The 12,539-nt window shown below is 36.5% G+C and overlaps 1 long non-coding RNA gene and 3 pseudogenes across 3 annotated transcripts in view; 2 read left to right on the top strand and 2 right to left on the bottom strand.

The window, feature by feature from the left end:
* The window catches only part of LOC143676738 (bifunctional phosphoribosylaminoimidazole carboxylase/phosphoribosylaminoimidazole succinocarboxamide synthetase-like), a 34,594-nt pseudogene extending 33,924 nt beyond the window's left edge, over positions 1 to 670 (bottom strand).
* LOC143677383 (uncharacterized) overlaps positions 1 to 12,539 on the top strand; it is a 166,973-nt gene that overhangs the window by 122,984 nt on the left and 31,450 nt on the right. The gene's annotated exons all lie outside the window — the stretch shown is intronic.
* LOC143676737 (cyclin-A2 pseudogene) lies at positions 5,469 to 9,470 on the bottom strand (annotated as a pseudogene).
* LOC143676736 (synaptotagmin-9 pseudogene) lies at positions 9,767 to 11,246 on the top strand (annotated as a pseudogene).

Genomic DNA, 12,539 nt, shown 5'->3' with positions numbered 1-12,539 from the left:
AATCACAAATTTAGAGATCTGGTGGAACTACCCAATTAATGTATTAATAATGCTCATTTTCTGGTAACAACTAAAAAGAGTAAAATAACATTTAAAAAGGTAAAACCGAATATATGCCAGAAAATTTGATGCAAAAAGATAATGATTTGGATGGTTATCTTCTGAAGACCATATGTGAATAAATTAGCAATGAATATGTTCATTACAGTGGAAAGTAGGGAATGCTTCACTTTTGGTAGCATGACCATTTTCATGAAATTCACTTATTCTCCTACCAAAGAGGAATATATCTAGTAACTTGATATGAAATTCAGTGAAATCGATGTTAATGTTTTGTTTTTGTCTATGTAACTTATTTGACACTTATCTACTAGTGGAATATGTAATCAGTTTTGGAGCAAATATTGCAATAGCTCAAAAAGCCAAATTAGTGCTCATATAGCTGAAAATATAGTGAGCTTTTCACACCTCTCACTTCAGCTATGAGGGTGTGATACAGGACAGAACATTGAAAAAGATGGGGTATTAGGAAATTTGGCTATTTCTTCGGTTTATTCTTTTATGACCTTGGAGAAGCACTTACCATCTTCAATTCCACACAAATTGATGCAAGCTGAGGAACTGAAATACTTTTGTTTTTGGTAAAGTCATTAGCTGTTGAAAAACCCATTAACTTTCTGAAGTAACTCAGGGCCTCATTGAGAGCTAAACACCTGTTTTCCAATCTCTCTATAAGCCTTCCTTCTTTCAAAATTTGACAGTATCTCCCTTTTCGCTTTATTATTCTTTGACTTCAGCCATGTACATTTGTCCAGCAACAATCTGATCATTGCTCAATCAATAATGGTCTATGCATAGATCTTGCTCATGATGGTTACATTCCATCAATGTTGCAACACAATTCCATTTTAGCAGCCATTGCATAAATGGATCATTATTGGGAAAACAAGAACAATAACCAAGTAGGGTCCCATCCTAGGCCTGTTGGAGCTGTGTGCATTGAAGGGAAATCTGGGAGACAGGTCCTATCAGATGCCTAGTTCTCCTTTTGCCCATTTCACTCTGGGGACAGTGCACACTGAAATCAAGTAAATCCAAGCTAATCATTCTTTGGGAGAGGGACTCTCTTAGTAGGAGGGGTGCTTAAGTTGAATGAAATATTCCTGAGGATTCAGGGAAGCTGGAGTCCATGAGAACCAGAAGAGGAGTAAGAGAAGGAGGTTATGGAGACACCAGAGTCCTCTTCAGAACCAAAGAAGCAAAAAGCCTTAAAAATTATAATTGATAAAGAAAAATGTCCTAGAGCATTTATTTATTATATTATTTCAGTTATTATCTTCTAAGTTCAGTAAATAACAGAGGTACATATCATTTTAGCTATATGTTTGCCATTTCTCCTGTGACCTTTTAAAAAATATAAAACAGTAAAGTAGTTTGAGAAAATATATTCAAGCAGCTGAACAAAGCCAAATTATTTCTTATCTGCAGTTACATGTAATGGGATTAAGTGCTGAGCAAGAATAATAAATTTAAAGAGAGCTTTTTTTTCATCACCAGTTGTTTTTTAAAAACCTTAAATGTGGCCCAACATATTTAACATTTCAGTGGTATACTTAGAAAGACAGTGTTGTATGGATCCTTTTGACCCTTTCTGTTATTTTACATTATTTTAGGTTCTCCCAGAAAACACTAAAAATTGAAGTCTTTGTAATAGAACTAGGAGGAATGCTAAATGCTTAAATGTAATTACTGATTAATTGTCTTTTCAGTACAAATGACAAAGTGTCCCATTTTAAACAGAGTATACTGATTCCATTTTTTGTTAAATCCTATATTGTCTTTTCTTATAAAATAGGGTGCAAAAATAATATACATTGATACACATTAATTCTAGGTGACAGATATGAAAGATTATTTTAATTTTTTTATATTTATATTATTTAAAAACATTTTAAAGGTAAAATATGGAGAGAGTTGAGGAAATATTAAGTAACCATCTTGCATAAACTTTGGTGTGAGAGGGATCACAGTACACTTGAGAAGTTACAAGTGGATGAGTTAAGTCCCATGGTTTGAGTTTACATGGAGATAATACCAAAGAGCTAAGCAGAAGTTCATGGAAGAATTCTTGGAAAAACAAAAGGAAAAAATTCATGATCAGGCACAAAATTTTTCTTCACTGATTTACAACTAGACTTACTAAATTGTTCCTGCTATTAACAAAATAAAGCAAAGAAATTAGGAGTAAGCATATCAGGAGTAAACATAAACTCAAATAAACATTGCTCAATTATTTAGTCACTGAAATTCTGTGAATAAGCACAAATAAGTCATTAACACCCAGGGATGAAATTCTCCCTGGTGGCATGGGCGATGACTCCCAGGGCTTAATCAAAAGTGGGGGAAGAAGTGCAACAAATAAAGTATCAGTGACAGAGAGTTCAAATAGGTTTGAGAGACTACACTGGAGGTCACTCTTACACGTGCTTCAGTTAGACGTTGCTACCTACCATAACTTGCCAAACAGTTTAGTATGTGTTTCAATTTCAAAATTTTAGGGTTCTATTTCTAACTGCTCTAAGTTACTGGAGGCTAAAATAAATATCAGCATAATGATTCCCACTCAACTACTTTTCTGTTGTCTGAAGAATTGTAAAGAAGGTGAGAGAGCTTGGGAGATAGAACGGCCTCTTATCTTTTGTTTTTCCTTCCCCTCATAGATATTGTTAAAAAAAATCACCTGGTATATAATTTTTTTGTAAAAATATATAAGGTCACTGAAGAACACTCAAGCAATTTAGAAGATACAGAGTTAAATAAATAAAAAACAAAATACCCAATTCTGATACATGTGACCATTGTTAAAATTAGATGAACTTAGGTCTCTATCTGTGTTGTCCAATGATAGCCTCTGGCCAGATATGACTGCTGAATACTTGAAAGATGACAGTAAAACTGAAAAATGCATTCTGAATTTTATGTAATTTTCATTATTTTAGATTTAAATAGCCATATGTGACTTGTGGCTAATGTATTGTACTGCACAGTTTAAACAACATATTACATAATTATCTGGTTGAAGGGTTTCTCATTTTTGTGAGTGTACTCTTGGGCTTAAAATCATTTTTATAATTTCATTTGGTAGCCCTGAAATCATCCCTATTGTCCTCTCTGTCAGCTTTATTTCTCCCTGGATCTATATGCCTGTATATAAAAGGACTACGGTATTTTCTCTCTCCCTTTTTCTCTCCATATAACTAATAAAAAATCAAGGATTGCCAAACAATGAGCAAATGATGTCTTGATTGACCTGATAACTCTAAAACAGAACTTCTAGGCATATTTTTAGGGGGGTGCATAGTACAGGAATCGAACCCAGGTCTCCTGCATGGAAGGTGAGCATTCTACCAGTGAACCATCCATGGACATGGGCCCATGCATATTTGGAGGCTTAAAAAGAAAAATTCAAATCAGAAATAAATCTGCTTTCTTTCAGGCTAGCATTCTACAATATTTCTTTCTTTCCTGAATACAGCAAGAATTAAAACTGAAGATTCTCCTCAAAGAAAGTTCTAAAATATGCACAGTTTTAATGGAAACCATTTCAATAATATTGTTCATGCTGCCAACCAATCCCCTGATGAAAAATACCCAAGTGGTGGCCACAGAGAGAAGGTGCTAGCATCATCTTCTGTGTTCTTTAAATTCCATTAAGAATTTTGCATCTGTACATCAGTTCTGATATGGATCTCAGTGCCATAGGTGTGCTACATTCTAGCCAGGATGATTGGCTTCTATTTTCAGTTTTCCACTCCCAACTCTAAGCTAGATTCTCCTTCCCAATGTGCAAGCTACTCTAGAGTTTATGCTCTTTGCCTTTCAAACATTTCTAGGCAGAAATCATCCAATAGTAGCTGCAACTATTCTAACCTGAACAATTGCATGTATGTGAGAAGAGAGGTTGTTTTCAGATAAGTGAAAATGCAGCCATTAGATAGCTAGTTGGAAAAAAAGACAAAACGTTTTGCACCATTTTAAAGTGTGACTAAAATTATGTACAAATAGATGTCAGAAAAAAACCTTGTAAGTTGTAATAAATGAGTCTGAATCATTTTATTAACATTTTAAAATCTACCATTTAAAATTGACCTTTCTAAAGTTGGTTAATTCAATTAAGTTATTATAACTTTGAACAAAACTTAAGAAATAGAGGCATTTTATTACTGTGAGACCTTGTTAACTATTCAAGGAATTCTTGGGAGAAACTGTGTGGGTGTAAATGTTTTAACTGATAGTCCTCATTGTACCTAATTCTATTTTACCAATAGCAAACACTTGGAAATGAAAAAGTATCAGTTGATACTTACAACCATAGGCTCACAGAATAATAAAATTGCAAATAGACTTAGAGATTATTTCATCTAAATGCCTAATTTTATAATATCCAAATAAGATAACTTGATTGAGAGATTTGGTCTCATAAGATCATGCAGCTGATTAATAAAGTGTCATCACTAGAACACTAGTTATCCAATTCATCACCTACTTTTCTCTGTGTTAACTACCATCACCTTCCTATAACCCCCAAATTTGAAAACATATAGATTTTCTCCCAAGGAATAAACATAAAGAACACAGATTTTGGTGTCTCTTACTGGCTTTATGTCCATGGGAAAGTTACTTATCTGTCTTGTGTTTCAATATTTTCATTAGAAAAAGTATGAATAATCACACTTATTATCTTATAGGTGTATAACTGTTTAAAATTGCCTATCACTATTCTACATTCTATCATTTATTCATGAAACTTCTCCACATATATCCATATATATTGACCTTTTACTTTCACAGATGGCCATGTCTTTATTTGACAAATAAGTAACAATTTTATATCCTTGTCAAAAGATGTGCAAAATTACACACTTCAGCAAAAATCCTTTGTTTTATCCCTTTGTTGTATTTAAATGTAGTACAAGAGTCATACTTTGGAGAGTATATGTTTCCTTCTTTGTAGGCCTTCTTAAAGTAGCTTTTTTCTGTGCTCTTCTATCTGGAACTTAACCTTCTCTGTTACTTTCTTCTAAAATAATTTAAATTTCTTTGGGAGGGAAAAAGCAACAACATATTATCCCAGGTATTCCCTTTTAGGTATGATCCATTCTTGTCTTCCCTACAGCTTACATGCTTTTATGTCCACTTTCTTTCTTTATCTTTTCTTCCAAATCAATTTATTAATTCTTATTATCCCAACAGCTGGCATTATTAATACTTCATTTAGCATAACCACTTAAAATTAGCCAATATCTAATATACATACAAATTACAAAACTTGCAAAAGACATGCAAATTAAAGCCATTTTAAAAAGTAATAGATACCACAATTTGTAATTGACCATACATTTTGTATTCAGAAATGATTGCAAAAATAAAACTAAGGTAAAAACTGTTCAACATACAAATTGAATGATTCACATTTCAGAAAACAAAGTCAGTTTCTTCATTGTTGCACATTTAGTGTCTGGTGAGTTGAGGAGAGAAACACCATGATCCTTTGAATGTTTGTATTTTTCTCTTATTGACTGGTGTGCATGTTATGGTGTTCTGAGGTGGGTCTTGTGACAAGGTTTCCAACTTTCCAGGGTATATCTAGTATTTTGTACTAATGAATTTGGCCAGCTTTGCCCCATAACTGTAAAGAGTCCTATGTGAAAGGCTGTTCCAGCAGTAACTAATGACAAATACTTTAGGTATGAGTCAGCATCTATCCTTCTCCCTAAAATGCTGCTGAACTTTCAACTTTGCAATTTGCAGATTGATGATGCAGAAAGTATTGGGAAAGAAGTTGATTTATTGTTGGTTCTGGTAAGCCAAAAGCAAGGATTTTCAAAACTAGATTCTCCATACTCAGAACTTGTTTCTTAGTATAAGTATCATCTCTAAGGTATACAAACTCTTCTCCTACTTGGGGGTGTATATTTCTTCAAATTTTGAAGCTAATAGCATAGCAGCAGTGCCCACAAGCTGAAGTTTTCCCCTCAACACAAACACTGATGAAAGGAACCTATCAATATAATTCACAGCCAAGTATAGAGTCTCATTCTGTAGTTTATTTTCTTCTCCTACTTCAACTAACAAGTCCATGAGGATAGTCCCCATACTGTTTGTGATATCTAGCTGTTTCTTCCTGCAACCCACTTTAGGCTTACATTTAAGCTCCAGGTACGTGTGAATGTCTTCATTGTAGTCTGGCACATCATTAATGTGCATTGGTTTTTCATCTTCTAATACAGTTGACATTGTCGACAGCATGCAGTCACTCAAAACTACTGTCCATTGAAAAATCAAGAGGTGTCTTTCTTGGTCCAGGTAAAGTCATAAGTGAATTAAAAGCCAGGACGTGTTCATCTTGACATTTCCTTTGTTTGGATTCTGCTGACATCTTTTGGGTCTCTTCTTCTGCTTCAGGCACATGAATGGTGAATGCAGCTGTTTAGTGTTTGCTTTCCAAGGAGGACAGTGACATGCTCATCATTTACAGGAGGATCATTTAGAGGTACAACCCATCATGTCTTGGGCCTCTGCTGTGGAGCTGGACCTCACACAATCCCCACCTTCAACACCAACAGCCCTGCTTGTGTTTGAGGCTGCTGGAAAGGCTCCATCTTCTCAGGTGGATGTTCCCCTTGTCCTCTTGGAGAGCTGGCTGCTGCAGAGTTAGCAGTGTCAAGCCTGTTGGTGGACCACAGGCCCTGGCATCCTCACTTTCTTTCTATGTCCACTGAATCCTACTCCATTCATGCTACAGGTGAGGAAAATGAATCCAGCCCCAATCCTTCTGCCTGAATTATTTTCACCTTGTTGTTTAATTCAGTTCTCAGTCTCTGAATGATCTCAGCTGCATTTGGCACAGCTGATTGCTAAGTCTTTTCCTTTGTATATTTCCTGTTTTTTGTTTTGTTGTTTGTTTGTTTGTTTTGTATCAATCTGGTCAGAACATTTGAGCCTTCTATTTATACTTCTCACTCTCTACTTGTCCATTAAACTGTTATAGTTTTCAGAGTTCATACCTATATAATTTTTTCTTGTCATTTGATACACATTACACAGGAAATGTAATCTCTTCCCATGGTTTCAATCACCACCAATTTCCCATTATGTTTTCCTGTCTCAATATAGGTCATCCTCAAGTCTCATTCAATAACACAAAAATTTACCAAGGTATTCAAGTCAGAAATTAAGGTGGTATCATATCGTCCTTCATTTCACTTGCCCTTCAAGTCAATCATTCATTGATTCCAGTCAAGTTTATTTCTTATTTATTTCTACATTTGTTCAAGTCTTAATTCTATTTTCACTACCTTAATTTAGAAAGCCATTATTCCTTATTTCAATAACTTCAAAAGATCCTAATTACTATAGGTATGTCTGAAACATCTTTTTTGTTTTTTCCTTATAGACTTTGTATTCTGTCCACATTCTTCCTAAATTGGTTTCCCAATTTCTATACAGTCCACATTCTTTCTCAATGAACTTAGAGATATTTTTATAAAACTTGATCAAGTAATTTAATTGCTTTAAATGCTTAAAGACTTCCTTTTGCTTTTCAAACAAACATCATTGTCTTTAATAGGTGTGCAATGTCCTGCATAGCTTCATCCTTGTGTACCTATGAAGAAACATTTCTAAATAGTCCAATTCCTCTACCTTATTACTGCCTTGACAGTGTATTTGTCCCTACTTCAAATTGCTGGTCACTACAACTAAGAAGTCAGGCATGCAGCATCTCAGCCACCATTGTAGAGGAAGTAATAAAATATTTCTTGAAAATAATAGTATTCAGTACATACTAGCTGAGTAAATGAATATATTTTAAGTGTACTAATGCAATGTTGAATTTAAAGTTGGTTTATTAGAATAAAAAATATTAGCATTGATAGGAATATAATCATTGAATTAACCATCTGCACATTGCTGATGGCATGTTCATATTATAAGTTTAATATTAGCTCAGTATAAGAATACAAGCATATTTCTTAGTATTGCCAAAGGACACTGAGCAAGTGATACTATGATTGCCCTGAAGTTTATTGTATTTAAAACTTTATCTCATTGATTGTAGGTAAGAAAATCATCGAGCCAAATCATGTAACCACTCAAGATCCCATGCACACTATTTTAAAACATTCAGTTGAGAGAAGAAATTGTGAAAGAAAAATAATATAACCTTGGAAAGGACAGAATATAAAGTCTATAAGGAAAAAACAAAAAAGATGTTTCAGACATACCTATAGGAAATACATTTCTCAGCAATTAAGAATGTTTTTCTTAATTTTCATGTAATGACAGCATCAATGCAATGTTTCTGGAGTAGTTAGTGCAAACAAAAATACTCTAAGTATTTATTTAAATAACTAAGAGATGGTAAAATAAGTAATATAAATACTTAAATTGTTTTGAAAGACCTGGGGAAGTGGAGGTAAATGATGTTGACCATAGCTTAAAATACTGACTGAAGGTATCGAAATCTTTTCTGGAGGTTGTTGAAATTCTTGAGCCCATTAGAATTGCTTCCTACCATCTTTCCCAGTCTTCCATAGAAGATTATTTTCCAAAAGCTTGAAATTCAAAGAAAATTTCTCATATGACTATATGTCCAATAGGAATTATCTGAGAGTTGAATAGCTTCAGCTTCACTTTTGTTGTCTAAACCTTGGAAATTTTTCTATAATTGGCACTTACTGAAAATCCCTTGAAGAAAAGGGACATTAGAAAGCATATTGTCAACTTTAGAAGTGAGAAAGTGCCAAATTGACAACAGACTAGCCAACACAATACATGCCTTTGCCAATTTGGCATCCATAACAACAAGTTCATTATATGTAAATTGTGATGAAGAACACTAATATATTTTGCTTCTGACTAATATGATGAGGCTGTCTCTTTTACAACTGAATTTATGCAAACTCTCTTCCCCACAGAGGAGTCACAAAGTCTCATATGTCACCTTATCCTTTCCTGGGTGATGTTCATTACTGCTGTATCAAAATCAAAATAACCCTCTGATAACTTGTAATTTAATGATTATACACTATCAGTACACTCTATATTAAACATGGTGTGCATGGGAGAAAAAGGGACAAACAAGAATGGCTTAATATATACAGCATATGCATATAGAACAAAGGAAAACTACAGATTACTTCTGCAACTTTTCCCATGGCTTTAGCTGGTACAATGTGATTTTTCAATTATTTGTTCTACATTCTCTTTTCCCTTAGCAAACATCTCAACTCATTATAATTCCTTGTCTGCTGGGGACATATTAAATCTTCATTTCTGAAGGTTCTGTACAATTAGAGGTATTGCCTACATTGGGGTTGCTGTACTTTATCATTACATTTACCATAGGATATGCGAGTACTAAGAAACACTGCAGAGAATCTCCCACTAACCACATCCTCTCTACTCATTTTGTTTTTCCTCCATAATAAATACTGGTATACTTGCGCCCTGGTGGCTGGGAGTGGCAGGTAGAACATGAGGAGGGAGGCACACTGGGGGCTGTGGGTGTGCCTATCTTCCATGCCATGGGAGGGACTGAGGAGACCAGGTGGGAGAAAGAGAGAGAAAACATGACTGACTGCCTGAAAAAGAGCTGAATGCCATGGTGAGAGGTCCAGGCAGCTGGAGCTAGAGCTTGAGTTTGGGCAGTTTCTCCATGATCCCTGGAAATGAGTGTGCTGTCTGAGGCTGTCTCCCAAGACTGATGGTCCAGTGGCAGTTTGAGGATGCAGAAGACAATGCCCAGGACCAGGGACAGCTATGTCACCAGGTGCTGCAGCTGCTGGCTGAGCTCTGTGCCTGTGGGCCCATGGAGCATGACAGCTGCCAGGATTTCATCTACCACCTACAGACCCAGCCAGACCCAGATATCTCAGTGAGCTGACAGGATCTTGTGGCTACTGCCACATTCTTTTTGGTCTCATTCTTTTTGATGTGCCTCTCTTTTGTCTTGGAAACTTTTCTGGGTTCCTGTGGGAGAAAGAGGCCTGGTCTCTGGTAGCAAAGACAAAACCTGGAGCCTCTTAACTACATGGACACAGAGACTAGTGAGAAGAAATATGCGAACATCCTAGACCCTCCAACCCCCTACCCTGACTCCTCCTTGATGATCAGTCTTACTTCTGATATTCCCCTCTCCACACAGGCAGGGGGCCAGGAGAACAGTGCCCATGGTAACTGTGTACAATGTATGTCACAGAGCTAACCTTGTCACCTGAGCATAATTCAATCAGAAGACAACTCAACCTGTCAAACACAGACTTCAATATCCAGCAGCTTTAAAAACAGGAGCAGCTGACTGGAATTGATCAAATTAAACCAGAGTTATATAAGCAGAAGTAAGTGGATAATAATGATGGGAGAAGGAGTAACAGCAAAACCTGCGGAAAATTGAACTTCATCTTAAAATATGCAAATTAGTGCAGCTCATAATGAAGATTTACAAAACTGTCAATTTGCCTACAAAAGACTTTCCTGGGACTTGAGATCCTTATGTCAGAATCTATTTGCTTCCCGACTGGGAAACAAAACACCAGACTAAACTTCACAGAAACATCCTGAACCCTGTGTTTGATGAAATGTTTTCATTCTTGGTTCCCTACAATGACCTGGCAGCAGGAAGCTTCACTTCTATGACTATGACATATTCTCTTGCCATGACCTCATTGGCCAAGTGGTAGTGGATCACCTTTTAGTCTTGGCTGACTTCCCCAGAGAGAGCACCCTTTGTAAGAATATTGAATTTGTCAGCAATCACACCATGGATCTTGGAAAACTGAAGCTTTACCTCTTCTGTCTTCCACCTTCCAGAAAACTGACCATTACCAATGTAAAAGCATGGAATTTAAAGGTTATGGACATAACAGGGGCATCAAATTCCTATGAGAATGTCTCACTGATGTGTGACAGTAGATTACTGAAGAAGAGGAAAACATCCACCAGAGAAAAGCATGCTGAACCCCATTTACAATGAAGCCATTGTCTTTGATGTCCTTCCCAAGAACATTGATCAAATCCACTTGTCCATAGCAGTCATGGATTATGACCATGTAGGTCACAATGAGATCATCAGCATGCATCATGTAGGCAATGAGGCTGAGAGACTAGGCAGAGAGCACTGGAGTGAAATGTTTTATCCTCAGAAACCAATCACATAGTGGCATTCCTTGGTGGAGAAACAATGACTACAGGTAAGAGGACCACTTATGCCAAGGACACAGTGGACAAACATCTTATAATGATCTTACCTTTCCCCCCCCAACAAAACTTGGATGAATCCAGTGACCAAATGCTCAACTGTAGCCACAGCAGTAACTGGCCCTCTTTCCATATTGTATGTGATGAACAGGAGAAATCCAGCCAGTTTTCAAGTGGCCCAAGGTAGTATGCTGCAGGGTAAGAACATCACTCATTGTCAAGAGACAAGATGAGTCTATGCCAGGAACCAAATGACAAAATGCAGGTACCAAGAGAATCAGGAGTACCAGGACCCCTTGTGGTTAGTGTAAAGGCACTTTGGTGGTGGGGATTCAGTACTGCCCTGGCAACAGTTACTCTGACTCATTATTATTTGCTTGATTGCCCTGGAAGGCAGAATATTTAAAAATATATCCAGATGCTAAATAGGCAGCAGATCTCAATTTATACTGGACTACATGTGTACTCATGACTGTCTACAGAAGATAACTTCACCCTAGGAAGTGATCCAGCTTTGCAAGGAATGACCCTAGAAAAATAATAAAGGAAGAAAGCTGTTCCTCTGGCAAAAAAAAAATAATGCAAGTAGGACACATCCACAGACATCCACTGCCCCCTCCAATGTACACAGCAGAGAGTTCCAGGTGAACATGGCTCCCTTTTCTGCTAAATTCAGATTATGAGGAGTCAGAATCCCCAACACAGGTCTCTAGGTAAATTCTACTGCTGTTGGCATCAGAACAAAAGTTGTCATCCCTGTTAGAGAAAAATGCATCTCAACAGTACAAGCACTCTATATTGTCCTTTCCTTTGCACTTGTCCACTATATCAGTTTTAAAAGGTTTATGTACCCTAGAAAAGCCATGTGTTATTCCTAATCAACCTTGTAGGAGCAATGGTTTCTTCTAATCCCTATTCAGTACTGTATATGGGACTTTAATTAGCTTATCTCCATGGAGATATGACTCAATCAATGTGGTTATTAAACTTGTTAGATGGAGATATGTTTCTACCCATTCCAGGTGGGTCTTGATTGGTTTTACTGGAATCCTTTAAAAGAAGAAGCACTTTGGAAAAAGTTAGAAAACAACAAGAGAGAGAGTCATGAGGTTTGGAGAGAGCAAAGAAGGATGACAGAATGCTACAGAACCACAAAGCAGAGAGTCCACCAGCCTGGCAATTTTTGGAGATAATGAAGGAAAATTCCTCCCAGGGAGCTGGAGAGGAAGCTAATAGAGGATGTCTGTTCACCATGTGCCTTCCCAGATGAGAGTGAAATC

The sequence above is a fragment of the Tamandua tetradactyla genome, chromosome 3 (genome assembly GCF_023851605.1).
Source record: "Tamandua tetradactyla isolate mTamTet1 chromosome 3, mTamTet1.pri, whole genome shotgun sequence".
NCBI lineage: Eukaryota > Metazoa > Chordata > Mammalia > Pilosa > Myrmecophagidae > Tamandua > Tamandua tetradactyla.
The sequence above is the reverse complement of the archived record's forward strand: the minus strand, read 5'-3'. Positions and strand labels throughout refer to the sequence as shown.